Raw genomic sequence first — 27864 nt, forward strand, 5'->3', positions numbered from 1 at the left:
CTAGCTGGCAGGCTTCAAGGTGCAATGACCATGCATAATTGCAATTTAATATCCGGAATGTAATTTCCTAATAAAGGAGCCCAAATCAAAATTAGTGAATATTTTCCTGTTGCCCAAGCAGCTGATATGTTGTCCAAGCAAGATAAATTCTAATGTTCGTTTTCTGATGAAGTATGGCGAAATATATATAAGCGAAATATCCGAAAGGTCAAACTTAAATGTTTGTACACGTTAGCTTGGCAACTTGCCCTTGGGCTTGGGCCAGTTGTGCGCAAGGCTGCACGCACTTGGTTAAAACATAGCGCTAAACTCAATCTCACAAAACACGGAATTTGTAGACGGCGTCTTGATGGTTTATGTAGTTTAATATCAACAAAACTTAAATGGTATAATATAGATCATAATTTCTGTTTTGTTATATTTTTACACGGGCCACAGCTCTAATTATGTTGACCAGATGATATTTTGTGCATTATCAAAGCCTATAGGCTAAATTTCCCTGAGCAATATTATGATGTTCATTGTACGACACTCTTGTTTTTTTATTGTAATAAACAATGTCACACAATGAACATCATTGATATAGCTTCATTACTTTCATACAGTCTCTATGATTTGTACGATTTGAGACTTTTCCGCGTTCCACGTTTCCGATTCGAGGAGCTAGTCGAGAGAAATCAAATCACAACCAAAATATAGCTACATGCATGGGGAGTGAATTGTGCTGAAATGTGCATATATATATCAACATATATGAAGTAATTTTTTTGTGAATTAAGAGTCTAAATAAACATTTACAATGCATGAGTTATATTTATGCCATAAGTTATTTTATGCCAATTGATACCTTTCAACATGCCAGCAACAATCGAGCCAGATGGCTTAGATCTGGTGAGACAAATATACCCTTTTAAGGAAATAAGACAATTTTGCAAGCGGGGCACTGCTCCAGTTTTAGACTAGATGCACGCGTCATATTTAAATTGCTTGGATATTCATGCAGTGGCATAACGAACAGAGGATGGGGTCTTGAGATATACTTGGTACTGCCGGGTCCCTTAATTCGCTGTTTGTCATTGATCACGTTTTGCTCATATACTATGATGTTTCGTTATCTATTCTGGCCCCCAATAACTGGGGAACCTTATTTTAGTTCTCGTCCTAACCCTACCGAACGCGCGTTAGGTCACTGTATTTATGTCTTCAAATATTAGCTAGGGTATTTCAATTGTTGTATATAATTTGCATGTCAGACTGCATTAAAGACAACGAGCTGAAATGCTGAACCGCATTCTCGTCCTAGGATGCGGTCCTTTATTTTGAATACATTTAATCAGTAGCTGCTTCGGACGGAGGCCCTGCTATCAGATTATCAGATGTAAATAAATTAGCTTAAATTTATCGCACTTTGTAAATAGATTACAAGTGCGATAATATGTAACACGCAAAATACCTCAATTTATGATTTTAAAATCTGGTTTTGTCTGTTTACATACATTACAGACTTCCGACAATTATGCAACTTAATTAGCACCTTGCCAAGGCATTATGGCTCGTAATGCTGTACACCCGTTCCGCGTGTTCTAAATCACATAGAATGAATTCTAAGTTTTAGAACATCGGAAAGTATATTAAAACACAAATTCTAACCATTCAGTGCATTACCGAAGCACAAAAACGATAAATTTTTAAAAGAAAGCTTATAACGTGAAATTTGTCGCTAATGAAATAAGAGCACGCTAAGCATAAACCAGAACATGAAGCGCAAAAAAGCATTCGATTAGGCTAAAATGATATAACCCTACTATTCCTTTACAAGCCTTCTACTAAGGAACTGAATACATTTCTGGGAGTATTTCTGTGTAACACATTCTGCGCTTCTTCTCTAAAGTTGTAACATTGCAAATGTTTAATCGAATGTTGAACCAAATCCAATGCGATTGAACGAAATTCCGGCAAACGTTTCAACGAACGGTAAATCAAACCGTTGAACGCTTTTGGACCAATTTTCGAACGATTTTTCCTAAGCGTTCGAACGGGCAATTTCGAACGATGAACGATCTCGAAAATCGTTTCAACGAACGCTTGAAGCGTTTGAACGGCAAACGAACGGATAACGAACGATATTTTTGAACGAACGAAATAGCGTAAACGTATGTTTTCCCGTGGAAGGTCACATATGTTAATGTAGTCTTTACATATGTGATGTCAACAGTTATTTAACACAAATGTTCGCCTATACTCGCGCGATTCTTTGACGTTCATATGGTAACCGTATTTTTTGTTTCGCATAGGTGGCTTGTTTGAGTAAAAACGAGCTAGTACACTGGCTAGTACACTGTTGGCTTGTTCTCCCTGGATTTCCTGTTTTACTTGCTCTCATAGATATTTAATGGAATATTTTTCCATAATCGCGGGTTAGGACGCGCAGTCAGCAATCGGGCCATCGGGCCTAATAGTGCCATATAAGGCCACATAGGGCCCAAACGGGCCTATGAGCATATGCTCATAAATGTTCATGAAAAGATGCTCATCTGCTCAATGAGATATTTCAGGCCCAAGCTCCTCAAAGGGAGGAAAAAGGGGGTATGGCGAATGCAAAAATGTATGCATTTTTAGAGGGAAATATATATTGGTGTTATGGACAACGCGATGCTTGGAGCATAAATTAAGACACGGATTAACGCTTGTAACAATATAATAAAGTAGAACAATTTTACAAATATTTTAAACATATTGTCCGGGCACTACACTGTTTTCTTGTTTAGTCGTTTGACTTTGTCTTCCTTAAGCAAGAGTTTGCGTTGACAAGCCCGGACTTTTCCGGGGCTAATACGGGGCTAATAAAATACCTGACGCACGAAAAAATGAGCCAATTTTATTAGGAATTTGTTGAGCAATCATCTTAATATGCGTCGCACGCGTAGGAACTGTCCTGTATTTGGCTGTGGTAGTATAAATTTAGCAAGGTTAGCAAATCATCTCGACCAAGTACACGGTATGAGCACAGAGGAACACTGCGCACTGCGCAAAAGGTGAAGTCCGCCATGTTTTTTGCTTCGAAAAGATGGCGGCGAAGTTACCGAAAAATGACGAACCAGTCCTCCAGGAATTATAATATAGCTCAGTGTTTTGCACCCAAAGTTCTTACTGCAGATATATGTGGGAACATCTAAGGTCAACAAGTCCCACAGTTAGTTGAAGTAGAGCAGTACATGAACTGAAATACGTCTCCAATATTACTCCTATAGCTTCGACGATGTCCGGAATGCACTATCACTGTAACCTATGCATTAACTTTACATGTCAAACTCTTCGCTCGTTGATCAATCATCTCGGTCGGGTTCACAAGAGTGATCGGGATTTCCATGCGCTATGTGGCATTAATGAATGTCCACGTACGTACACGAACTATTTCTCTCTGCGAAACCATTTTGTCAACAAGCATAGTCAAGTACTTCAAGCAGAGGAAGTTGTTGAACGAGATCCACGTGCCAACAACGAGGGAGATGAACTTGACGTTTATAATGGTAAAAACGATGACGATGATTTTTTCCTCTTTGTTTGCGAGGTCGAGAGTAATCAACGATCAAATGTATTGGGTTAATCAAGGTCAAAGAGGAAGGCAAGGTACCCCAAACGATTGTCAATTCGATGGTGCAACATACCACCCAGATTGTCGAGAACAGCGTCGATGCACTTCAGTCTGGTCTCTAGCAATGTTTATCGAATGCGGGTTTGTTTACCAAAATACGCATAAGTTTGTTTACCAAAAGTTGTTCAGTACAGTCTGTATATATATATATATATATATATATATATATATATATATATATATATATATATATATATATATATATAGTTGTTTCAACTCTAAGGGTAGTTTCGACTGGGGTCAAAACGACTCTACAATAGAGTCTTGTTACTCTACCAAAAGGTAATGTTACTCTTCGAAGGAGTCAATTTGACTCTAATTGCAAAGAGTAACCGAACTACGAAAATTACCGTTTCGTCTAATTTATAATTATGCAAACGTTGTTTTGTTGATATACTGGTTGCGCCCAATCACACTGATCAGTGATCACACACGGCAATAATTTTCAATTTCACTGAGGCAAACAGTTATACAGTATTTATATAATCATGCACATGCACAGCGAAATCGAGAATTCTTACCTAGAATAATGTTCTTGAGAAATTCTTATTTTAAGCAAAATTTTGCTCAAAATAAGTGAAAGGGGATAAATTATTCTTATCAAGAATGAATTTTACTTGAATAAGTAAACTTTTTTTAAGCAAGAATAACCGTTTCTTAAAACAAGTAAATGTTCTAGCTTGTATTCTAACTAAGAATTTTGGTATTCTTAAAACAAGGAAGGCGTCTTTGTGGATTCTTGGCAAGAAACATTGTTAACTTAAAACCGGCAATCAAAAACGCTTGTTGCCAATTCACTTGCCAAGAATACTAATTTCAAACAACCAATTTATTTCAAACAACCAAGAATATTTTTACATTCTTACTAAGTAACATTTAATAACCGAGCAAAGATTCGCAAGTTTCGTTTCATATGCAGACGAAATGAAGGTTTTAATGCCTATTTAAGCATTCTGAATGGACGTAGTTCGTTTCTTATGAAAATATATATTTTAAACTTCGCTAACTGCCAACTGGCGGAAAGAACTGTGGATTATTGTGGATTACTGTGGATAGGATTTACTGGACATTATGTCGCAAAATTTCCTGCAGAAGATTGCGCAGATTGTTTTAAAAGTGGCTGGGAATCTCAGTCTTCTAAGAGGTAAGGATTTAAAATTATACGCGCAAACAGACGAAAGCTATTTTTGAATTTGCCGCGTAAACAGTAAACGTATTTATAAACAATAAACAGATATATTCACAGTTTAAATACTCATCATTCCCGATAAATGAACGACGTTTATATAAATATATTATAACGTGGTTATACTATAGGCACTATGCCATAAAAAGTGTACGTGATATTCACGTTAGCTATAAAACCATGGTCAAATTTTAGCTGAAACATTTGTACTCAATCTTAAGATCATGATATACTGAATCTTGGTTACTGGAGATACATAAGTTTTGATTAAGAATTAGGATGAAATAACTGTTTTATTGCCTTTTAAATTTTTTTATATGCATTCTTAGATGGTGGATTAACAAGTGGTGATGTTTATGTCTAAACCTGTAATGAAAGAGGTCTCATTGGAAAGTAATATTTGTGGTGTAGTAATGCATTATAAGGAATTGTGCAATGCTGTTAGATTATTCACCTAAGCATATGGCTTTGTTTTTAATGTAATATAATATACCGGTATTATATACTTATTGACCAATTGATTATATACTTATTTATCATGTAATAGATAAAAGGAAAAATCATTGACAGCTTACCAGATGACTACCCTTTATGCCTAATTTTATATCTGTCAGAGCATGCAAAACTGTGCATAGCATCCCCAATCATATATTTCACACATATTATGCACTGCTTAGTTTCTTTAACATTTGTTATCTTAACTCTGATTTCTCAAGTATGCTTGCTTTTTTGTTTTATTAGGAACATGGATTGAGGTAGTGAGCAAGAAATTCAGTGGAAAATTTGCTATACGAATGGTTAATTGGACCCACAGTGTTTCAGCACTTAATTTTCAAGGAAAAAAATACTCCAGGTGATCTTATAAATATTTTCATGTTTGGCATGATATACAAAATTTAAGAACAGCTGGTCAATAATCAAAGGGAAACATTGCTCAGGAATGAATGACTTTAGCTTATGTGTAATAATTGAAGACATGCAGTGAGTTTGCATAGATGTGTTTGTCTTCTTCCATGAATATTTTTATTCAACTAATTCTGGGTTCATACAAGGGCTTAATTTCATTATCTGAGCTCTATCGGATACTTTCCTAAACTTGCCAATTGGCAATTTTTAATTAAGTCCTTGAAAGACTTGTTTATTTGAGCAAGGTATTGCACAAACCTAGCAGTACTTTGAAAAAACTATTTCTGTCAGATGTAAATGTATGGCATTTATATATTTAGTATGGCCACTAAATAAGTAGTTTTAATATTTTGAACTAAAATAATGTATAAGAATAATGTATCTGTGATGTTTCAAAGCCAGCTAATAAACTTAATTACTAGAAATGTTTTCTTTTGTCTAAAAATTTTGTACTTATTATAAGTAAAATTATTCTTGTTTTAAGTAGTTTTTTTCTTATTTGTAACATTCTAGGTAAGAATTGTGTGAGTAGGTTCCTTAATATACAATAATAATTTTGCTTATTTCAAGCAATGTGTTACTTAAAACGAGTATTTTTTCTTTAGAAAATTCTTGTTGCAAGAATTGTTTTTCTTAAAATGAGATTCCAGGTAAGAATAATATTCTTGCCTGGATTCTTGCCAAGAATATTTCTTACTATACTGACAAGAACAATTTTACTTGTTTGTATTTTTTTTCTTAAAATAAGACTCACGATTTTGCTGTGTGCATGTATTATGGATTTGGCTTGATTTACATGAAATTAGGTTATAAATTATACAGGGACTGAAAAGCGTAAACATGCAGTGCTTCCACTTCCAACTCTAGGCCTTTATGTAATGTGATTTATTTACGCATAGATATATTGCCAGGCATGAATTTTGCATACCCTTTCCGCAGCTCAGTTTTCTGAGCATCAATAATGACACATTAAATTTTACGCCGTTTTGGGATAATTTTGGCTAGGAGTAATGGTTCTCGTAGCCGCTTTATTTCTGTTAAACAAAACGATATTTATTAATACATTGCATTAAAATTCCAAATAGTTACGCTCAGAAAAGGGTGGAGGCAAATTACCGCCAGCACCTGTAGATACGGCCTACGACCATCACTAATTGAGATATAACGTTCCTCTCTCTATATATATCAGCTACGGTAAATCGTCCAATGTAATAATTGTTAGCGGAGGCTTTGGGGAGGAGGTGGGTTCAACTTTAAAGGAGATCTGTCTTTCGCGATGTCACGCTTAAACTGACCGTTTATGATTAGGGTATTCGGTCTTTGTTAGTTTTCGATTTGCTGCGGCCATTGACCACCTTTCCCATATTGCGTGCCATCCATTACCTGTCGGTCTTTTAGATAGGACGCAAAGCCCATAATATAAGATTTTTAATTATCGTCGGCAAGGCGTGTCCCCTTGGGGGTACACCTTGCCTTAATAGTCTATTTATAAAATCACATTACATAAATTTCTTATTTCCTTCGTAAATATTTTGTTTTATGTAATGTGATTTATTTACGCATAGATATATTGCCAGGCATGATTTTGCATACTCTTTCCGCAGCTCAGTTTTCTGAGCATCAATAATGACACATTAAATTTTACGCCGTTTTGGGATAATTTTGGCTAGGAGTAATGGTTCTCCTAGCCGCTTTATTTCTGTTAAACAAAACGATATTTATTAATACATTGCATTAAAATTCCAAATAGTTACGCTCAGAAAAGGGTGGAGGCAAATTACCGCCAAAACAACGAAGCAAAGCAAGTTGACCCCACCCCAAGGAAAGGGATGCATGCAGAAAGTTTCAGAAAGTTTCGTAATAATTAATACAGGATCAGCGGTCTGCGCGACCGTATAAACGAACATGGGCAAAAAGGCACTTACAAAGCCCGTTAAAAGGCATAGATTATCGCCCTTGCTGATAATCTACACTTAACTGATATTAGTTTAGCAGAGTCACAATATTACCGCGCCCAGAAGAAGCTTCTCCATCACCCTGTTATAAGCACTTTATTTCCCCCCCGGAATGCAAACGATCGCCCTTGCTGACCATGTGCAAGCTGAGGAAGAAATAAAATAACCGCACAATTCGAGCAGAAAACTGCCCGCACGTTTTACGCTCGAAAATTCATCCAAACTATGTTGATAGGGAAGAAAAACGTATATATTTGAGGAATGCGTTCGATTTCCAACGCCCCATAGTTCGAATTTGGGCATCAGAGTGCCCGTGTTCAGCTGCGTGGGAAGCGGCGCCTATTCGAAATGAATGAGACTTATATTTGGAAGTATCGAGTCCACAGAAGCGGAAAGCCTTTTTAAGAAGATTGGCAAACTCGTCACACGAGACTGGAATGCCCAGTTGTGATAGAAAAATAGCTCCGGGCTGGGTACCTCACAAATCATGTACTCCTCTAATAAGCGAACAGGACAGCATGCCGTTTGCCTGTAAATTTCCAAACTAAAAGGTCTACTGTTATAATTGTGCTTGAAGTCCTCGAAAGTCAACCTTATGCCTGCAACCCGGCCATCATCGGGAGATATTTTGGAGAGTTGTCGCAATTGAAGGGGTTGGTTATTTGACTTCTTAGTTATTTCTCCAATTCTCAGGAACGCGAAAAATGCTAAAGAGCACATTGCCCGGAATTGACATATTTGGTACGGTGACCCAGCAATATGAGGCGCAGCCTCAATAAGACGATTGAGAATTGGTAAAGTTATAGGCAACCTACTATCTAAGCGGAAGCCTTTCTTACCATACCCCTTTAAGATTTGCGTTACGTAGAAAACTCTCGTTGGATCCGGTAGATCGGACATGCGATGAGTATAACCAAGTGCAGATACATAAGTGTTAACTGTTGAAGAGGCGTACTTGAGGTCAAATAAGTACGCTATGAATAACGCAACGACTGAGGGCGACAAAGGCAAAGTGAACGATCCCTCATTAAAAATTGCCACATGAAATTGCGTAAAAAGTGCCCATGCCCGTTTATAAGTCGGCACTGAAGAAGGTTGCAAGCTACTTTGAGCTAATTGAGAAACTATAGTCGCCAATTTTCCGGCAGCAGGTGAAAGGGAATAGGCGTTGGAGCTCGATGCATGTCGGCCGGCGCCAATTGTGAAAATTTTTGGAGCTGTAAACGAGACAAACAATCAGCTAGGACATTTTGTTTACCCGGTATATGCTTTGCTTTGGATAAAATATTGTATTCTAAACAAACTAAAACCATCCGGCGAACGAGTGTCATGATATAAGAATCCTTTGATGTTTGCTTATTAATAACAGACACCAAAGCTTCATTATCCGTGAGAAACAAAATACAATGATTGCGCATTTTTGATCCCCATAAACACAGGCTGAGGCCAATCGGATATAGCTCTAGAACGGCAATATTGTAACTCCGCCAGTCAGTTGGCCATGCGCCATAGCACCAGTCGCAACCAAACAGGGCCCCAAAACCAATACTACCCGAAGCGTCAGTATATAAATTCAAATGGGAGTTATTACGCCAATGGTTGTGCAAAAAGAATGATTTGCCGTTGAAATTCGACAGAACCGTTTGCCAGACACGAAGATCATGTTTCACACTTTGCGTTAAGCGAATAAAGAAATGAGGGTGTGAAATGCCATGCGTTAGATCAATTAAGCGTCGCAGGAATGCGCGACCTGGCATAATGACGGAACATGCGAAATTAAGTAATCCAATTAAGGACTGAAGTTCTTTGAGTGTAACCTTTTTACGAATTAAAAAGCGTGCGATAGATTGAACACATTTCTCGATTTTATCCATCGGCAATCGGGCCTGGAATTGTATTGTATCTAATTCAATCCCAGCGAACGTTAAGGTTGTTGAGGGACCCATGGTTTTTCCCGGTGCTATAGGCACGCCAATGAAATCACAAAGAGCAATGAATACTTGTAAGTTTGTTTTACAAGCAGAATAATCCGGTGCAACAAACAGGAAGTCGTCGAGCAAATGAAGGAGTTTGCCGATGTTAAGCCTTTCCCTAGTGATCCATTCGATAGCCGTACTAAAAATCTCAAAAGTGCGACACGAACTGGAGCAACCCATTGGCATTGCCCGGTCGTAATAATACAAACTCCGCCATTTTATGCCAAAGAGGTGATAATCCGCTGGGCTGATAGGAATGATTCGAAAAGCATTTTTTATATCTGTTTTCGCCAGGAAACAACCCCGGCCCGCTTTTTTAATAAGTTGAATAGCGTCGTCAACGATAGCGTACCGCACAGATGTTTCGAAATCGGATATACCATCATTAACCGATGCTCCCTTTAGAAACGATAAATGATGAATCATGCGAAAATCACCCGGTTGTTTTTTAGGAACCAGGCCCAAAGGCGAAACACGAAAATTTGGAAAGGGCGGATAATTAAATGGCCCAGCAAGGCGAGATGCCTCTAACTCTTTCGTTAATTTTTGGTCAACCGCTTCTGGTTTGTCAAGAGCAGACCGTAAATTTATTGCTTCAAACGACTGTTCTGTGGCAGAGAAATGAATGCGAAAACCCGAAGTAAATCCGGAAATTAGTGTATCAACAATACTTGGATTATAACCTTCTAACAATATTTGTAAATTATGAAGTTTTACGGGTGTTGGCAACGGACGTTGTTGAAATAGGCCTAGGCGATCGATCAGTGGGAGATGAAAATTACAATTCACGGCACGGTGCGATCCGTTGCATTTAAAACAAATGTGCTTGAAATCACAACCGGCACAAAACGTTCCGCGATGAAACTTAAAACAATATCCCCGAGGAACAGACACTTTTGAAGGGTGGCGCGTATGATTCCTGCCTTGCGTGTTCGGCTTAGAAGTAGTGGGATATTGACATTTCAACCATAACTCCCAGTGAACAGTCGCCCAGGGAACGCGCGTGGCCTGTGTTTGGCGCAAAAATCGAAAATTCTCATCGTAGTAAAACCAATTATGACCCCTATTGGCCAAATCCTGGATGATTTGACAATATTTCATGAGCGCGGGGACTCATGGGGGTACCGTTGTGTATAAATGGAAACAAAAAAAACGAACGAAGCCAATCGCTAATAGTTTTGACCCTTTTGGATTTCGCAGTCGGCTCAAGGAGAAGAGAAGCAGGTTGACCGTTGTCAGAGGTACGTACACTAATCTCGTATTTAGCGGCCGCGTCTGGGCCACCTGAAAAGTACTTATATCGACAAACTCCTCATTCCATATTTTAAGCTTTATTTTATCCGGAATCCGCGAATCAAGAGGCAAAGCGGCAGAGTGGAACGATTCCCGTGGACCCGGGGCACTTGAACATTGAAGAGAAAAAGAAGTGGTCTGACCTGTAAGGTTTTCTTGTTTGGACGTGAGCGCGTCGTTGAACAGAGAATCTGCATTGGGACCCTGGTTTGAGATTTCGATACCGGAGGTAGAATCCGTTGGGGCAGACGCCATTGTGGATGTGGAAGACGCAGAGGTTGGTAAGAAACCAGCTAGCTTTTGCGTGACTGCCTCGGTAACCGAAGACACCAGCGTTGAGACAAGCTCACTCGAAAGAGAGGGCAAAGTCACTTGACTCACGGGCACAGTTGACGTTGACGGGGCGGCACCAACAGATACAGCATTGGACGAACTCTCGCAAAAACGGCTGATGGAGCGGCGACACGCTTAGAACGACGTACGGGTGGCATTCTAAGAAATAAAACTTTAAAAGCAGAAATAGATACTTATGGCGTAATGAGTTTTTAGATAGTAAAGCAACCGCACCAAATTTTGTCGTTGTGCGAGAAATAAAACTATCCCCCGTAATGGCGAACATTCAATAGTGAGGATTCGTCCGTTATTTGTCGTAATTGAAAATTGGAACTTGTGAAAGAATGATTAGAAAATCAAACGTCAGCAGGATGAACATGGCAGATCCGAAGATCGCCGCACCGTTCACCCTGTGGCCAACAAAACTCACAAAAAGTGTGAGAACTCTCATACAGATGAGAGATAAAGACAAAATCAAACGTCAGCAGGATGAACATGGCAGATCCGAAGATCGCCGCACCATTCACCCTATGGCCAACAAAAAACTCACAAAAAGTGTGAGACCTCTCATATAGATGAGAGATAAAGACAAAATTAAACGTCAGCAGGATGAACATGGCAGATCAGAAGATCGCCGCACCGTTCATCATATGGCCAACAAAACTCACAAACAGTGTGAGAACTCTCATATAGATAAAAGATAAAGATATAATAGATAAAGGCGCTAAAGCGGTATTTAAGAAGTAATCACGATTAAAGTTTGTCAAATGTCAAGGTTATATTATAAAAATAAATGTAATGTACGACAGCTTGTTATATATATATATATATTATATATTATATTATATATATATATAATATATATATATATATATATATATATATATATATATAGATAGAGAATTTTATAACATTTTAATTGCTTGAAGAATGGCCCCCGATAACTTCGGTATAATTTATATTGCCCGATTCGATTAAAATGGACCCCGTCAGGTAGAAATGGCGTCACGGAAGGTCGTATAAAGCCATGGTGTGTCCATAAAAACACTCTCGGGACATTCTCTAAAACTACCTGTAGATAATTGTCAGCATTAAACGCTGCTTTTCAAAAAGAGGGTTGTTCTTTCGCGGGGAATCATGCATGCGCATACCAATTTTACGTGATATTGATCCAGCAATAAAGCAACCAAGTCGTCAATGCGTGACCCGCCTGTTTCGGGCCTTAAGGAGGACAAATCGTTCGTGCCTATCTCCAGAATAAACAATATCTGGGGCACACCGAGAAACTACGCCTAAATCAAATTTGGAATCTTCTTCACTGTTCTACCCCCTATACCGTGTAGAGAAACTCTCGCTGTGCCCTTGAGTTTAAAGGTTGGGCACATGCGAATATCCCGTTTATGTTTCAGGTCGCACTGTAGGCGACGAACAAATGAGTGTCCCAGGACCAAAACTTTTGGGGGTACCATTGTGTATTCGTAGCTACTATCTATATGTATATCAATATATAAATATATAGAAAAACAAGTAGAACACTTCTGTAAATACCTTTCAACTTTAAAGGAGATCTGTCTTTCGCGATGTCACGCTTAAACTGACCGTTTATGGTTTGGGTATTCGGTCTTTGTTAGTTTTCGATTTGCTGCTGGCCATTGACCACCTTTCCCATATTGCGTGCCATCCATTACCTGTCGGTCTTCTAATATAAGATTTTTAATTATCGTCGGCAAGGCGTATCCCCTTGGGGAACACCTTGCCTTAATAGTCTATTTATAAAATCACATTACATAAATTTCTTATTTCCTTCGTAAATATTTTGTTTTATATTATACTGTACAATCATTCACATGATGGTTATAGTCGGTGCAAACACGCAGTTTGCTTGCAACTGCACATACCATTGTTGTTTTTGGAACTTAAAATTTATGCCAAGAGGATTTACTCGTTGTGATGTTTAATATTGGAGATAAGTTGTTTTTTTTTAATTACATTGTACTAGATTATATATTTACATATCTATAGAGTATATGTTTACTGTTTAAATATTCATTAAATCAGTATCATATTTAACATTTACATATAACCCAGTGGCACCAATAGGGCTAGTAACATGCTATGGAAGAAATGTTGCAAACACTTTTTAGAAACAGATTTTAAATGATTTTTCCATAGGTTTCGCACTTTGTATACATGATATGTTCGCTTAATTCTACTGTTTTCTAAAACTTCAATATATATATATAGTACTATAAGGTATCATAAAGTACTACGAATTACTTATATAGTAAATAATCACCAAAACGTTTTAGGAGGCCAACACTGCCTTCTTGGTTTAGGCGATAGCTATCCGTTTTGACGCGAAACTTCACAGTCACGACCGCTGGACTCGATTTCTTCAACAACTGTTCCGAGACAACGTGTCGCGATGTTTTCTGGACCCGGAAGATACTTAACAGTAAAATCATAATTCTGCAATCTTCAGAACCCACGTTTCGACTCGTGCAGAGGGCCTATGGGTTTTGGAATAAATCACTTCTAATGGTTTATGGTCTGTCAAAACCTCAAAGTGAATCCCGAACAAATACACATGAAAACGCTCACAAGCCCATACTATACTTAATGCTTCTTTCTGCGTCTGAGAATACCGCCTTTCCATGTCAGAAAGAAATCTACTAGCATATGCCACAACCTTCATTACATTTTGTTGCTTTTTGCACAAGCACTGCACCAAGACCAACAGGACTAGCATCTGAGATTAACGACGTTTCTGCATCTTTATCAAAAAAAAGCCAATGAATCAGCGGTAGACATCGTATTCTTAAGCTCTTGAAACACCTTATTCTGTTCATTTCCACAAACAAAAGGTGTAGTTGTCCTGGTTAACTTCCGCAGGGGTTCAGCCGTTATAGCTAAATCTGGAATGAACAGACTACAGAAATTTACCAGACCAAGAAAACTCCGAACTTCAGAGGCTGTTTTCGGCTCCGTAGCATTCACCACAGCCCTGACTTTCTCCTCAGTGAGCCCAATTGTAGTGTATATGCCTTGTCTCTGATACGGATTGATACAGATTGATCTAGTCTTCATAAAATGTTTTATTCTCTGTTTTATTCTATGTTACAGCATCATCCAGCAAGCCAACAACGCTGCTAATTACGCATGCTATTATACCTTACAGCCTAATTAAATATTCAATATATATATCACATAGACTACAAGATCTGGAGCTGAACGCCCATGGTCATTTAATTTACTTTATCCTTTTCACAAAGTTCATAATGAAAAGCGGTTATGGTAGGATTCGAACCATCGATTTAAGACTTGGGAGACCATCATCTTCGCCTCTAGACTGCAAGGTCTTGTGCTGGATGACCATGGTTATTTAGTTTACTTTATCCTTTCACGAAGTTCATAATAAAAAATGGTTTTGGCAGGATCCGAAACATCGATTTAACACTTGGGGGAAAAATTTTCTTAGCCACTGACCACAAGTTCTTCGGGGGAACGGCTATGTTTATTTGATCTACTTTATCGTTTTCACGAAGTTCATAATGAGAAAAGGTTAAGGTAGGGTTCGAACCATCGATTTAACACTTGGGAGACCATTGTTTTCGCCACTAGACCACCAGATCTTGTGCTGGATGACCCTGGTTATTTAGTCTACTTTATCCTTTTACGAAGTTCATAATGAAAACGGTTATGGTAGGATTCGAACCATCGATTTAACACTTGGGAGACCATCGTCTTCGCCACTAGACCGCAAGGTCTTGTGCTGGATGACCCTGGTTATTTAGTCTACTTTATCCTTTCACGAAGTTCATAATAAAAAGTAGTTTTGGCGGAATTCGAACCATCGATTTAACACTTGGGAGACCATCGTCTTCGCCACTAGACCGCAAGGTCTTGTGCTGGATGACCCTGGTTATTTAGTCTACTTTATCCTTTCACGAAGTTCATAATAAAAAATAGTTTTGGCGGGATTCGAAACATCGATTTAACACTTGGGAGAAAATTGTCTTTGCCACAAGACCACAAGTTCTTCGGGTGAACGGCTATGTTTATTTGATCTATTTTACCGTTCTTACGAAGTTCATAATGAAAAACGGTTATGGTAGGATTCGAACCATCGATTTACCACTTAGGAGACCATTGTCCTCGCCACTAGACGCAAGATCTTGTGCTGGATGGCCATGGTTATTTAGTTTACTTTATCCTTTTACGAAGTTCATAATGAAAAACGGTTATGGTAGGATTCGCACCATCGATTTACCACTTGGGAGACCATCCTCCTCGCCACTCGACTACAAGGTCTTGTGCTGGATGGCCATGGTTATTTAGTTTTCTTTATCCTTTTACGAAGTTCATAATAAAAAAAGCTTTTGGCAGGATTCGACCCATCGATTTAACACTTGGGAGACCATCGTCTTCGCCACTAGACCGCAAGGTCTTGTGCTGAATGACCCTGGTTATTTAGTCTACTTTATCCTTTCACGAAGTTCATAATAAAAAATAGTTTGGCAGGATTCGAACATCGATTTAACACTTGGGAGAAAATTGTCTTAGCACTTGACCACAAGTTCTTTGGGTGAACGGCTATGTTTATTTGATCTACTTTACTGTTTTAACGAAGTTCATAATGAAAAAGGGTTATGGTAGGATTCGAACCATCGATTTACCACTTGGGAGACCATCTCCCTCGCCACTAGACAGCAAGATCTTGTGCTGAACGGTAATGGTCATTTAATTTATTTTATCCTTTTAACGAAGTTCATAATGAAAACGGTTAAGGTAGGATTCGAACCATCGATTTAACACTTGGGAGACCATCGTCTTCGCCTCTAGACCGCAAGGTCTTGTGCTGGATGACCATGGTTATTTAGTTTACTTTATCCTTTCACGAAGCATAATAAAAAATGGTTATGGTAGGATTCGAACCATCGATTTACACTTCTGAGACCACTGTCCGCCACTAGACTGCAAGATCTTGTGCTGGATGGCCATGGTTATTTATTTTACTTTATCCTTTTACGAAGTTCATAATGAAAACGGTTATGGTACGATTCGAACCATCGATTTAACACTTGGGAGACCATCGTCTCCGCCTCTAGACCGCAAGTTCTTGTGCTGGATGACAATGGTTATTTAGTTTACTTTACCCTTCCCACGAAGTTCATAATGAAAAACGGTTATGGTAGGATTCGAACCATCGATTTACCACTTGGGAGACCATCGCCCTCGCCACTAGACAGCAAGATCTTGTGCTGAACGGTTATGGTTATTCAATTTACTTTATCCTTTTAACGAAGTTCATAATGAAAAACGGTTATGGTAGGATTCGAACCATCGATTTAAGACTTGGGAGACCATCATCTTCGCCTCTAGACTGCAAGGTCTTGTGCTGGATGACCATGGTTATTTAGTTTACTTTATCCATTCACGAAGTTCATAATAAAAAATGGTTTTGGCAGGATCCGAAACATCGATTTAACACTTAGGGGAAAATTTTCTTAGCCACTAGACCACAAGTTCTTCGGGGGAACGGCTATGTTTATTTGATCTACTTTATCGTTTTCACGAAGTTCATAATGAAAAAGGTTAAAGTAGGGTTCGAACCATCGATTTAACACTTGGGAGACCATTGTTTCGCCACTAGACCACCAGATCTTGTGCTGGATGACCCTGGTTATTTAGTCTACTTTATCCTTTTACGAAGTTCATAATGAAAACGGTTATGGTAGGATTCGAACCATCGATTTAACACTTGGGAGACCATCGTCTTCGCCACTAGACCGCAAGGTCTTGTGCTGGATGACCCTGGTTATTTAGTCTACTTTATCCTTTCACGAAGTTCATAATAAAAAATAGTTTTGGCGGGATTCGAACCATCGATTTAACACTTGGGAGACCATCGTCTTCGCCACTAGACCGCAAGGTCTTGTGCTGGATGACCCTGGTTATTTAGTCTACTTTATCCTTTCACGAAGTTCATAATAAAAAATAGTTTTGGCGGGATTCGAAACATCGATTTAACACTTGGGAGAAAATTGTCTTTGCCACAAGACCACAAGTTCTTCGGGTGAACGGCTATGTTTATTTGATCTATTTTACCGTTCTTACGAAGTTCATAATGAAAAACGGTTATGGTAGGATTCGAACCATCGATTTACCACTTATGAGACCATTGTCCTCGCCACTAGACGCAAGATCTTGTGCTGGATGGCCATGGTTATTTAGTTTACTTTATCCTTTTACGAAGTTCATAATAAAAAAAGCTTTTGGCAGGATTCGAACCATCGATTTAACACTTAGGAGACCATCGTCTTCGCCACTAGACCGCAAGGTCTTGTGCTGAATGACCCTGGTTATTTAGTCTACTTTATCCTTTCACGAAGTTCATAATAAAAAATAGTTTTGGCAGGATTCGAAACATCGATTTAACACTTGGGAGAAAATTGTCTTAGCCACTTGACCACAAGTTCTTTGGGTGAACGGCTATGTTTATTTGATCTACTTTACTGTTTTAACGAAGTTCATAATGAAAAAGGGTTATGGTAGGATTCGAACCATCGATTTACCACTTGGGAGACCATCTCCCTCGCCACTAGACAGCAAGATCTTGTGCTGAACGGTAATGGTCATTTAATTTATTTTATCCTTTTAACGAAGTTCATAATGAAAACGGTTAAGGTAGGATTCGAACCATCGATTTAACACTTGGGAGACCATCGTCTTCGCCTCTAGACCGCAAGGTCTTGTGCTGGATGACCATGGTTATTTAGTTTACTTTACCCTTCCCACGAAGCTCATAATAAAAAATGGTTATGGTAGGATTCGAACCATCGATTTACCACTTCTGAGACCACTGTCCTCGCCACTAGACTGCAAGATCTTGTGCTGAACGGTTATGGTTATTTAATTTACTTTATCCTTTTAACGAAGTTCATAATGAAAACGGTTATGGTAGGATTCGAACCATCGATTTAAGACTTGGAAGACCATCATCTTCGCCTCTAGACTGCAAGGTCTTGTGCTGGATGACCATGGTTATTTAGTTTACTTTATCTTTTCACGAAGTTCATAATAAAAAATGGTTTTGGCAGGATTCCGAACATCGATTTAACACTTGGGAGAAATTTTTTAGCCACTAGACCACAAGTTCTTCGGGGGAACGGCTATGTTATTTGATCTACTTTATCGTTTTCACGAAGTTCATAATGAAAAAGGTTAAGGTAGGGTTCGAACCATCGATTTAACACTTGGGAGACCATTGTTTCGCCACTAGACCACCAAGATCTTGTGCTGGATGACCCTGGTTATTTAGTCTACTTTATCCTTTTACGAAGTTCATAATGAAAACGGTTATGGTAGGATTCGAACCATCGATTTAACACTTGGGAGACCATCGTCTTCGCCACTAGACCGCAAGGTCTTGTGCTGGATGACCATGGTTATTTAGTTTACTTTATCCTTTCACGAAGTTCATAATAAAAAATGTTTTGGCAGGATTCGAAACATCGATTTAACACTTGGGAGAAAATTTCTTGCCACTAGACCACAAGTTCTTCGGGTGAACGGCTATGTTTATTTGATCTACTTTTCCGTTTTACGAAGTTCATAATGAAAAGGTTAAGGTAGGATTCGAACCATCGATTTAACACTTATGAGACCATTGTCTCGCCACTAGACCAAGATCTTGTGCTGGATGACCATGGTTATTTAGTTACTTTATCCTTTTACGAAGTTCATAATGAAAAACGGTTATGGTAGGATTCGAACCATCGATTTACCACTTGGGAGACCATCCTCCCGCCACTCGACACAAGGTCTTGTGCTGGATGGCCATGGTTATTTAGTTTTCTTTATCCTTTCACGAAGTTCATAATAAAAATAGTTTTGGCAGGATTCGAACCATCGATTTAACACTTGGGAGACCATCGTCTTCGCCACTAGACCGCAAGGTCTTGTGCTGGATGACCCTGGTTATTTAGTCTACTTTACCTTTCACGAAGTTCATATAAAAAAAGTTTTGGCAGGATTCGAAACATCGATTTAACACTTGGGAGAAAATTGTCTTAGTCACTTGACCACAAGTTCTTTGGGTGAACGGCTATGTTTATTTGATCTACTTTACTGTTTTAACGAAGTTCATAATGAAAAAGGGTTATGGTAGGATTCGAACCATCGATTTACCACTTGGGAGACCATCTCCCTCGCCACTAGACAGCAAGATCTTGTGCTGAACGGTAATGGTTATTTAATTTATTTTATCCTTTTAACCAAGTTCATAATGAAAACGGTTATGGTGGGATTCGAACCATCGATTTACCACTTATGAGACCATCGTCTTCGCCTCTAGACCGCAAGGTCTTGTGCTGGATGACCATGGTTATTTAGTTTACTTTATCCTTTCACGAAGTTCATAATAAAAATGGTTATGGTAGGATTCGAACCATCGATTTACCACTTCTGAGACCACTGTCCTCGCCACTAGACTGCAAGATCTTGTGCTGGATGGCCATGGTTATTTATTTTACTTTATCCTTTTACGAAGTTCATAATGAAAACGGTTATGGTACGATTCGAACCATCGATTTAACACTTGGGAGACCATCGTCTCGCCACTAGACCGCAAGGTCTTGTGCTGGATGACCCTGGTTATTTAGTTACTTTACCTTTCACGAAGTTCATAATGAAAAACGTTGGTAGGATTCGAACCATCGATTTAACACTTGGGAGACCATCGCTCGCCACTAGACAGCAAGATCTTGTGCTGAACGGTTATGGTTATTCAATTTACTTTATCCTTTTAACGAAGTTCATAATGAAAAATAGTTTTGGCGGGATTCAAACCATCGATTTAACACTTGGGAGAAAATTGTCTTTGCCACAAGACACAAGTCTTCGGGTGAACGGCTATGTTATTTGATCTATTTTACCTTCTTACGAAGTTCATAATGAAAAACGGTTATGGTAGGATTCGAACCATCGATTTACACTTATGAGACATTGTCCTCGCCACTAGACCAAGATCTTGTGCTGGATGGCCATGGTTATTTAGTTTACTTTATCCTTTTACGAAGTTCATAATGAAAACGGTTATGGTAGGATTTGAACCATCGATTTAACACTTAGGAGACCATCGTCTTCGCCACTAGACCGCAAGGTCTTGTGCTGGATGACCCTGGTTATTTAGTCTACTTTATCCTTTCACGAAGTTCATAATAAAAATATTTTGGCGGGATTCGAACATCGATTTAACACTTGGGAGAAAATTGTCTTTGCCACAAGACCACAAGTTCTTCGGGTGAACGGCTATGTTATTTGATCTATTTTACCGTTCTTACAAAGTTCATAATGAAAAACGGTTATGGTAGGATTCGAACAATCGATTTAAAACTTGTGAGAAAATCGTCTTCGCCACTAGGCCACAAGGTCTTGTGCTGCACGGTTATGGTTTTTTAATTTACTTTATCCTTTTCACGAAGTTCATAATGAAAAACGGTTATGGTAGGATTCGTCATCGATTTAACACTTGGGAGACCATCGCCCTCGCCACTAGACAGCAAGATCTTGTGCTGAACGGTTATGGTTATTTAATTTACTTTATCCTTTGAACGAAGTTCATAATGAAAACGGTTATGGTAGGATTTGAACCATCGATTTAACACTTGGGAGACCATCGTCTTCGCCACTAGACCACAAGGTCTTGTGCTGGATTGCTATGGTTATTTAGTTTACTTTACCTTTCCACGAAGTTCATAATGAAAAAGGTTATGGTAGGATTCGAACCATCGATTTACCACTTGAGACCATTGTCCTCGCCACTAGACGAAAGATCTTGTGCTGAATGGCCATGGTTATTTAATCTACTTTATCTTTTCACGAAGTTCATAATGAAAAAGGTTATGGCACGATTCGAACCATCGATTTAACACTTGGGAGAAAATCGTCTTCGCCACTAGACCACAAGGTCTTGTGCTGGATGACCCTAGGTTATTTAGTCTACTTTATCCTTTCACGAAGTTCATAATAAAAATAGTTTTAGCAGGATTCGAAACATCGATTTACCACTTGAGACAGTTGTCTTACCATAGACTGCAAGGTCTTGTGCTGAACGGTCATGGTTATTTAACTTACTTTATTCTTTTCACGAAGTTCATAATGAAAAAGGTCATGGCAGGATTCGAACCATCGATTTACTATTGGGAGACGATTGTCTTCGCACTAGACTGCAAGTTCTTGTGCTGAACAGTTATGGTTATTTAATTTATTTATCCTTTTCACGAAGTTCATAATGAAAAACGGTTATGGTAGGATTCGAACCATCGATTTAACACTTGGGAGACCATCGTCTTCGCCACTAGACCACAAGGTCTTGTACTGATGGCCATGGTATTTAGTTTACTTTACCTTTTACGAAGTTCATAATAAAAAATGTTTTGGCAGGATTCGAAACATCGATTTACCACTTAAAAGACAGTTGTATTAACTAGACTGCAAGGTCTTCTGCTGAATGGCCATGGTTATATAGTTTACTTTATCTTTTCACGAAGTTCATAATGAAAAGGTCATGTCAGGATTCGAACCATCGATTTACACTTGGGAGACAATTGTCTTAGCCACTAGACTACAAGATCTTGTGCTGAATGGCCATGGTTATTTAATCTACTTTATTCTTTTACGAAGTTCATAATGAAAAAGGTCATGGCAGATTCGAACCATCGATTTACACTTGGGAGACAATTGTCTTACCCACTAGAATGCAAGATCTTGTGCTGAACGGCCATGGTTATTTAACTTACTTTATTCTTTTCACGAAGTTCATAATCAAAAAGGTTATGGTAGGATTCGAACCATCGATTTAACACTTGGGAGACCATCGTCTTCGCCACTAGACCACAAGGTCTTGTGCTGGTTGACCCTGGTTATTTAGTCTAATTTATTCTTTCACGAAGTTCATAATGAAAAAATATTTTGGCGGATTCGAACATCGATTTAACACTTGGGAGAATTGTCTTTGCCACAGACCACAATTTCTTCGGTGAACGGCTATGTTATTTGATCTATTTTCCGTTTCACGAAGTTCATAATGAAAAACGGTTATGGTAGGATTCGAACCATCGATTTACCACTTATGAGACCATTGTCCTCGCCACTAGACGCAAGATCTTGTGCTGGATGGCCATGGTTATTTAGTTTACTTTATCCTTTTACGAAGTTCATAATGAAAAACGGTTATGGTAGGATTCGAACCATCGATTTAACACTTGGAGACCATCGTCTTCGCCACTAGACCACAAGGTCTTGTGCTGGATGACCCTGGTTATTTAGTCTACTTTATCCTTTCACGAAGTTCATAATAAAAAATAGTTTTGGCGGGATTCGAAACATCGATTTAACACTTGGGAGAAATTGTCTTTGCCACAGACCAAAGTTCTTCGGGTGAACGGCTATGTTTATTTGATCTATTTTACCGTTCTTACGAAGTTCATAATGAAAAACGGTTATGGTAGGATTCGAACCATCGATTTAACACTTGGGAGACCATCGTCTTCGCCACTAGACCACAAGTTCTTCGGGTGAACGGCTATGTTTATTTGATCTATTTTACCGTTCTTACAAAGTTCATAATGAAAAACGGTTATGGTAGGATTCGAACAATCGATTTAAACTTGTGAGAAAATCGTCTTCGCCACTAAGCCACAAGGTCTTGTGCTGCACGGTTATGGTTTTTTAATTTACTTTATCCTTTTCACGAAGTTCATAATGAAAAACGGTTATGGTAGGATTCGTCCATCGATTTAACACTTGGGAGACCATCGTCTTCGCCACTAGACCGTAAGGTCTTGTGCTGGATGACCCGGGTTATTTAGTCTGCTTTATCCTTTCACGAAGTTCATAATAAAAAATAGTTTTGGCAGGATTCGAAACATCGATTTAACATGCACTTGGGAGAAAATTGTCTTAGCCACCAGACCACAAGTTCTTTGCGTGAACGGCTATGTTTATTTGATCTACTTTATCGCTTTCACGAAATTCATAATGAAAAAAGGTTATGGTAGGATTCGAACCATCGATTTAACAGTTGGGAGACCATCGCCTTCGCCACTAGACCAAAAGGTCTTGTGCTGGATGGCTATGGTTATTTAGTTTACTTTACCTTTGTACGAAGTTCATAATGAAAAACGGTTGTGGTAGGATTCGAACCATATTTACCACTTCTGAGACCATTGTCCTCGCCACTAGACTGCAAGATCTTGTGCTGGATGGCCATGGTTATTTAGTTTACTTTATCCTTTTACGAAGTTCACAATAAAAAATAGTTTTGGCAGGATTCCAAATATCGATTTAAAACTTTGGAGAAAATTGTCTTGGCCACTAGACCACAAGTACTTCGGGGAACGGCTATGTTTATTTGATCTACTTTATCGTTTTCACGAAGATCATAATGAAAAAACGGTTATGGTAGGATTCGAACCATCGATTTAACACATGGGAGACCATCGTCTTCGCCACTAGACCAAAAGGTCTTGTGCTGGATGCCCATGGTTATTTAGTTTACTTCATTCTTTTCATGAAGTTCATAATGAAAAATGGTTTTGGCAGGATTCGAAACATCGATTTACTACTTAGGAGACAGTTGTCTTAGCCACTAGTCTGCAAGGTCTTGTGCTGAACGGCCATGGTTATTTAGTTTACTTTATTCTTTTCACGAAGTTCATAATGAAAAAAGGTGATGGCAGGATTCGAACCATCGATTTAACACTTGGGAGACAATTGCATTAGCCACTAGACTACAAGATCTTATGGGAATGGCCATGGTTATTTAATTACTGTATTTCTTTTGACGAAGTTTATAATGAAAATCGGTTATGGTAGGATTCGAACCATCGATTTACCGCATGGGAGACAATTGTCTTCTCCAATCGACTACAAGTACTTGTGCTGAACGGCCATGTTCATTTAATTTACTTTATCCTTTTCACAGATTTATAATGAAACACGGTTATGGTAGGATTCGAGCAATCGATTTGCCACTTGGGAGACCATTTCAGTTTGACAACCTTCAATCCAGCTGTTTTTGTAGCATTCTAGTAAAATTTTGTATGTTCCTTCACAGGCAGCTAGTGATCTAGAATAAAAATAACCAATGATTCAATATTTTTCCACCACCACCCAAGGTGTGTGTACATAGCTTTTACTAGTAAACAACTCTAATATGTCTTTCCCTGAACAAGTAAAGTTGTCGGGTTTAAATAGAACTAAACACACTTACAATGATTTCACAACTTCTTTTCTTCTCGTTCCCGTTTGCTTCTATCCGATTCGTTAAACAAGTTTTTAAAGAAATTCTCTAAAGCTGATAACGTGATGTTATCATTGAATCACCATCTTTTGGTGTATGGAAATGAATATTGTGTTTTCGTACTGCTTAATTCACGACCAATATGTCGGTTGGTCGGCAGCTCTATATATTTTTTATGATATTTATTTCATCTAACGAGTTTCGTACATCTCGACCAATTAATATGGCATTTAAGAGTACTAATTGCACGGATTTGGATGGATTGGCTGCGGATGGCATAACCTTGAGTATTTGTGGAGATATTGCTTTTCGATGTCGGGTCAACATACAACGAGTTGGTTTTGAATCTAAATACAAAGTCTCATTTGCGATTGCTAAAGAAACGAAACATGGATTTGTTAGTCTAGTCCTGTGTACGAAGCCTTCAAGCAGGATCTAACAATGTGTGTGGATGTTTCGCCTAATCCTGGTCCTCAATCTTTTGATAATAATTAGTCGGATGAGATGTCTCAACATCGAAAGCAGTTACGTTTGATGAACACGTTTCGACCCGCTAATAATCCTGAGGAGCTTAGTTCAATGCTTGGGCAGTTGAATCTACAGAAAGGTTGGTTGTTCCATATGACCTATAGGAATATTTGCTATAATACCTACTTTGCAAACACCACCGCCACACTATACAATCACTATCATCCTGCAAATCATCAGGAAGCTATCCCTGTTAGAATCACGGACCGTGTCCCAAAGCCTGTAAATATATATGGCAGAAATTATATTAAGAGAGAATCAATCTCATCAATATTCCTTTATCAGGCATTGCCAACACTCCTGATACAGCTGTTACTCAGCTTTGTTCTTTTGGTCTTCTCAACTGACGGTCTATTCGGAACAAAGCGAATTTAGTCAAAGACTATGTGGTTGAGAATGAATTTGATATATTTGCGATTACAGAAACCTGGCTTCACCCTGACAAATTTGATCATATATCTTTTGGGAATTTCACCCCGAAGGGCTACTCCTTTAACAATATCTCGAGACAACAAGGTAGAGGGGGAGGCATTGGTATACTATACAACAACACTTTAAAAGTCAAGCTGGACTCGGCGAAAATGTTCTCACATATTAAGTCTTTCGAAGTGATGGGTATGCAAATCAATGTGTCATCTCAAATTCTAAATATAATCGTATTATATCGACCTCCAGGTAGACGATAAGTTGGAATTAACAACAAAAAAAATTCTCAATCTTGTTGATTCTTTTAATCTCGAACAACGTGTACAACAACCAACACACTTTGCTGGTCACACGTTAGACCTTATCTTGTCTCGCCATGAGGAAAATATTGTTCAATCTATTGACGTTCATGATCCATCTTTATCTGACCATTACACGGTTACATATGAACTCAATTTTAAAAAACCATTGTTTCAGAGAAGGGTCGTGGAGTCACGTAAAATTAAAGCAATCAATATGGACTCGTTCCTTAATGAAATTAGGCTATCTCCGATTAACACTGGGAACACGGCTGATATAAGTGCGAAAGTCAACCAATACAACTCGGAGCTGCCAAAATTCTGGATCATCACCACTTATTTCCAGAGAGATAATTATTCGTCCAGCTGCACCTTGGTACACTGAACAAATTAAAAACGAAAAACGTATCAGAAGGAAACTCGAGCGGGTATGGCGTAAGTCAAGACAATCCTGTGATCGTCTAAAATACAGTCAGCAATGTCGCCGTGTCAGTGAGCTATTATAGAAAAGTCGTACTCGTTATTATTCTGAAATTGTTAGAGATAATGGGAGTGACCAAAAGAAATTATTTAAAACCGTTGGAAAGTTACTACATTATACCCCTGATTCTCAATATCCTGTGTGCCAATCTGATGAGAATCTAGCTAACAATTTTATGACTTTCTTTGAGGACAAAATTAATAAAATATATGAAGATCTAACGGAATCCACTTAGCTAAATAAAATGTCGTTGTTTGCAGCTAAATGAAATGTCGTTGTTTGCAGTAATCCTCAGTTATTCTCCTGGTTTCTCATCGTTCCCAGTCTCTTCATCCTTACTGCGAAAACTGGTTTGAAAATATTAAAGATTTGGTGGAGAAATACTTCAAGTGTGTGGTCTTCTTTTTTCTTTATATTTTGTTATGTAAAAATGTAATATTTTGGTATGTTGATTTTTGTTTAAGTTCGTGATGTATTTCTATGTAGCCTCAGTCTTATCCTAATGGGAATTTTTTTTTAGATGTGAAGAGAGGACGGCCAACCGAATTAAAGCTCTAAATGTGCTTTGTAACATATTAGGAACGTTATCTCCACTATATGAGGTATAAAATTTTAGTACTTTGAATAAATTTTAGTCCATTTTTCTAGACATTAGCGATATTATGAATCTTTTTCTAGTTTTATAACTCCTTGTTTTTTACAGGAAGAAATACTTGAGAATTCAGTGTTGCCACATTTAGACCACATTGTCAAAGATCGGGATATTTCTGTGCGGATCCGAGCTGTCCAGCTTCTGGTCGATGTTATTGAATCCTCTGATTCACCGAAAGTTTGCGATGTTTTGCATATAATCGAGAAGGTACTCAATACAATCGTTTTCAGACGGTTTCATTTCTCCACTCCAATTTCCCTCTTCATTCGTGATGAGCTGATACTGTACTTCAATAAAAACTCTTTCTTATCAGTGAAAGCTTCCTGACCTGAACCTAACTATATATCCGCAAATTGGATCGTTTTACACGGGGGTCCTGAATGCAAACGCATCAATGAAGTAAAAGGATATATATTTCATTTATCAATTCCAGATTGCCACTGTCCAGTTGATCCTCTCAAACGATACGTTAAGCCGTCATGTAAAGAACATGTAAGGTAATTATAGAGACTGCAAGGTATATGTAGGAACATCTAGAGACATAAAATTACATCTAATCACTGTAATTTGTCTTTGTTGCTGCAGCCTCAGGATGAAACAGCATAGAAAGACATCAAGGAGGCTGTATTAGGATTAGTACGCTTGTTCAAGGTAATGAAGGACATGCAGAGATTGTCCACACATATTCGTTCATTGTGATGAAGTTATTTCGTGAACAAAAATAAGTGTAATTTAATGCCACACTTGCTTCTCTTTCAGTAATTTCATTCTATTTTTGCAGATGAAATTGTTTCGTAAACCTCAAGAACGAGCCGAACGAATATTCAATATATTAGTGTACCACATAAAAACTCATTATGACAATGGC

The 27864-nt window shown here is 38.4% G+C and overlaps 2 long non-coding RNA genes across 2 annotated transcripts in view; both read left to right on the forward strand.

Annotated features, from left to right (window-relative positions):
• LOC114525166 overlaps window positions 1–27864 on the forward strand; it is a 68521-nt gene that overhangs the window by 34558 nt on the left and 6099 nt on the right. The window lies entirely within an intron of this gene.
• LOC114525169 lies at window positions 4656–5638 on the forward strand. Its single transcript, XR_003687162.1, has 3 exons — window positions 4656–4799; window positions 5171–5246; window positions 5583–5638. It is a non-coding gene; the product is annotated as an uncharacterized LOC114525169 (long non-coding RNA).

The sequence above is a fragment of the Dendronephthya gigantea genome, unplaced genomic scaffold (genome assembly GCF_004324835.1).
Source record: "Dendronephthya gigantea isolate DGI-Jeju-01 unplaced genomic scaffold, DenGig_1.0 000033F, whole genome shotgun sequence".
Classification (NCBI taxonomy): Eukaryota; Metazoa; Cnidaria; class Anthozoa; order Malacalcyonacea; family Nephtheidae; genus Dendronephthya; species Dendronephthya gigantea.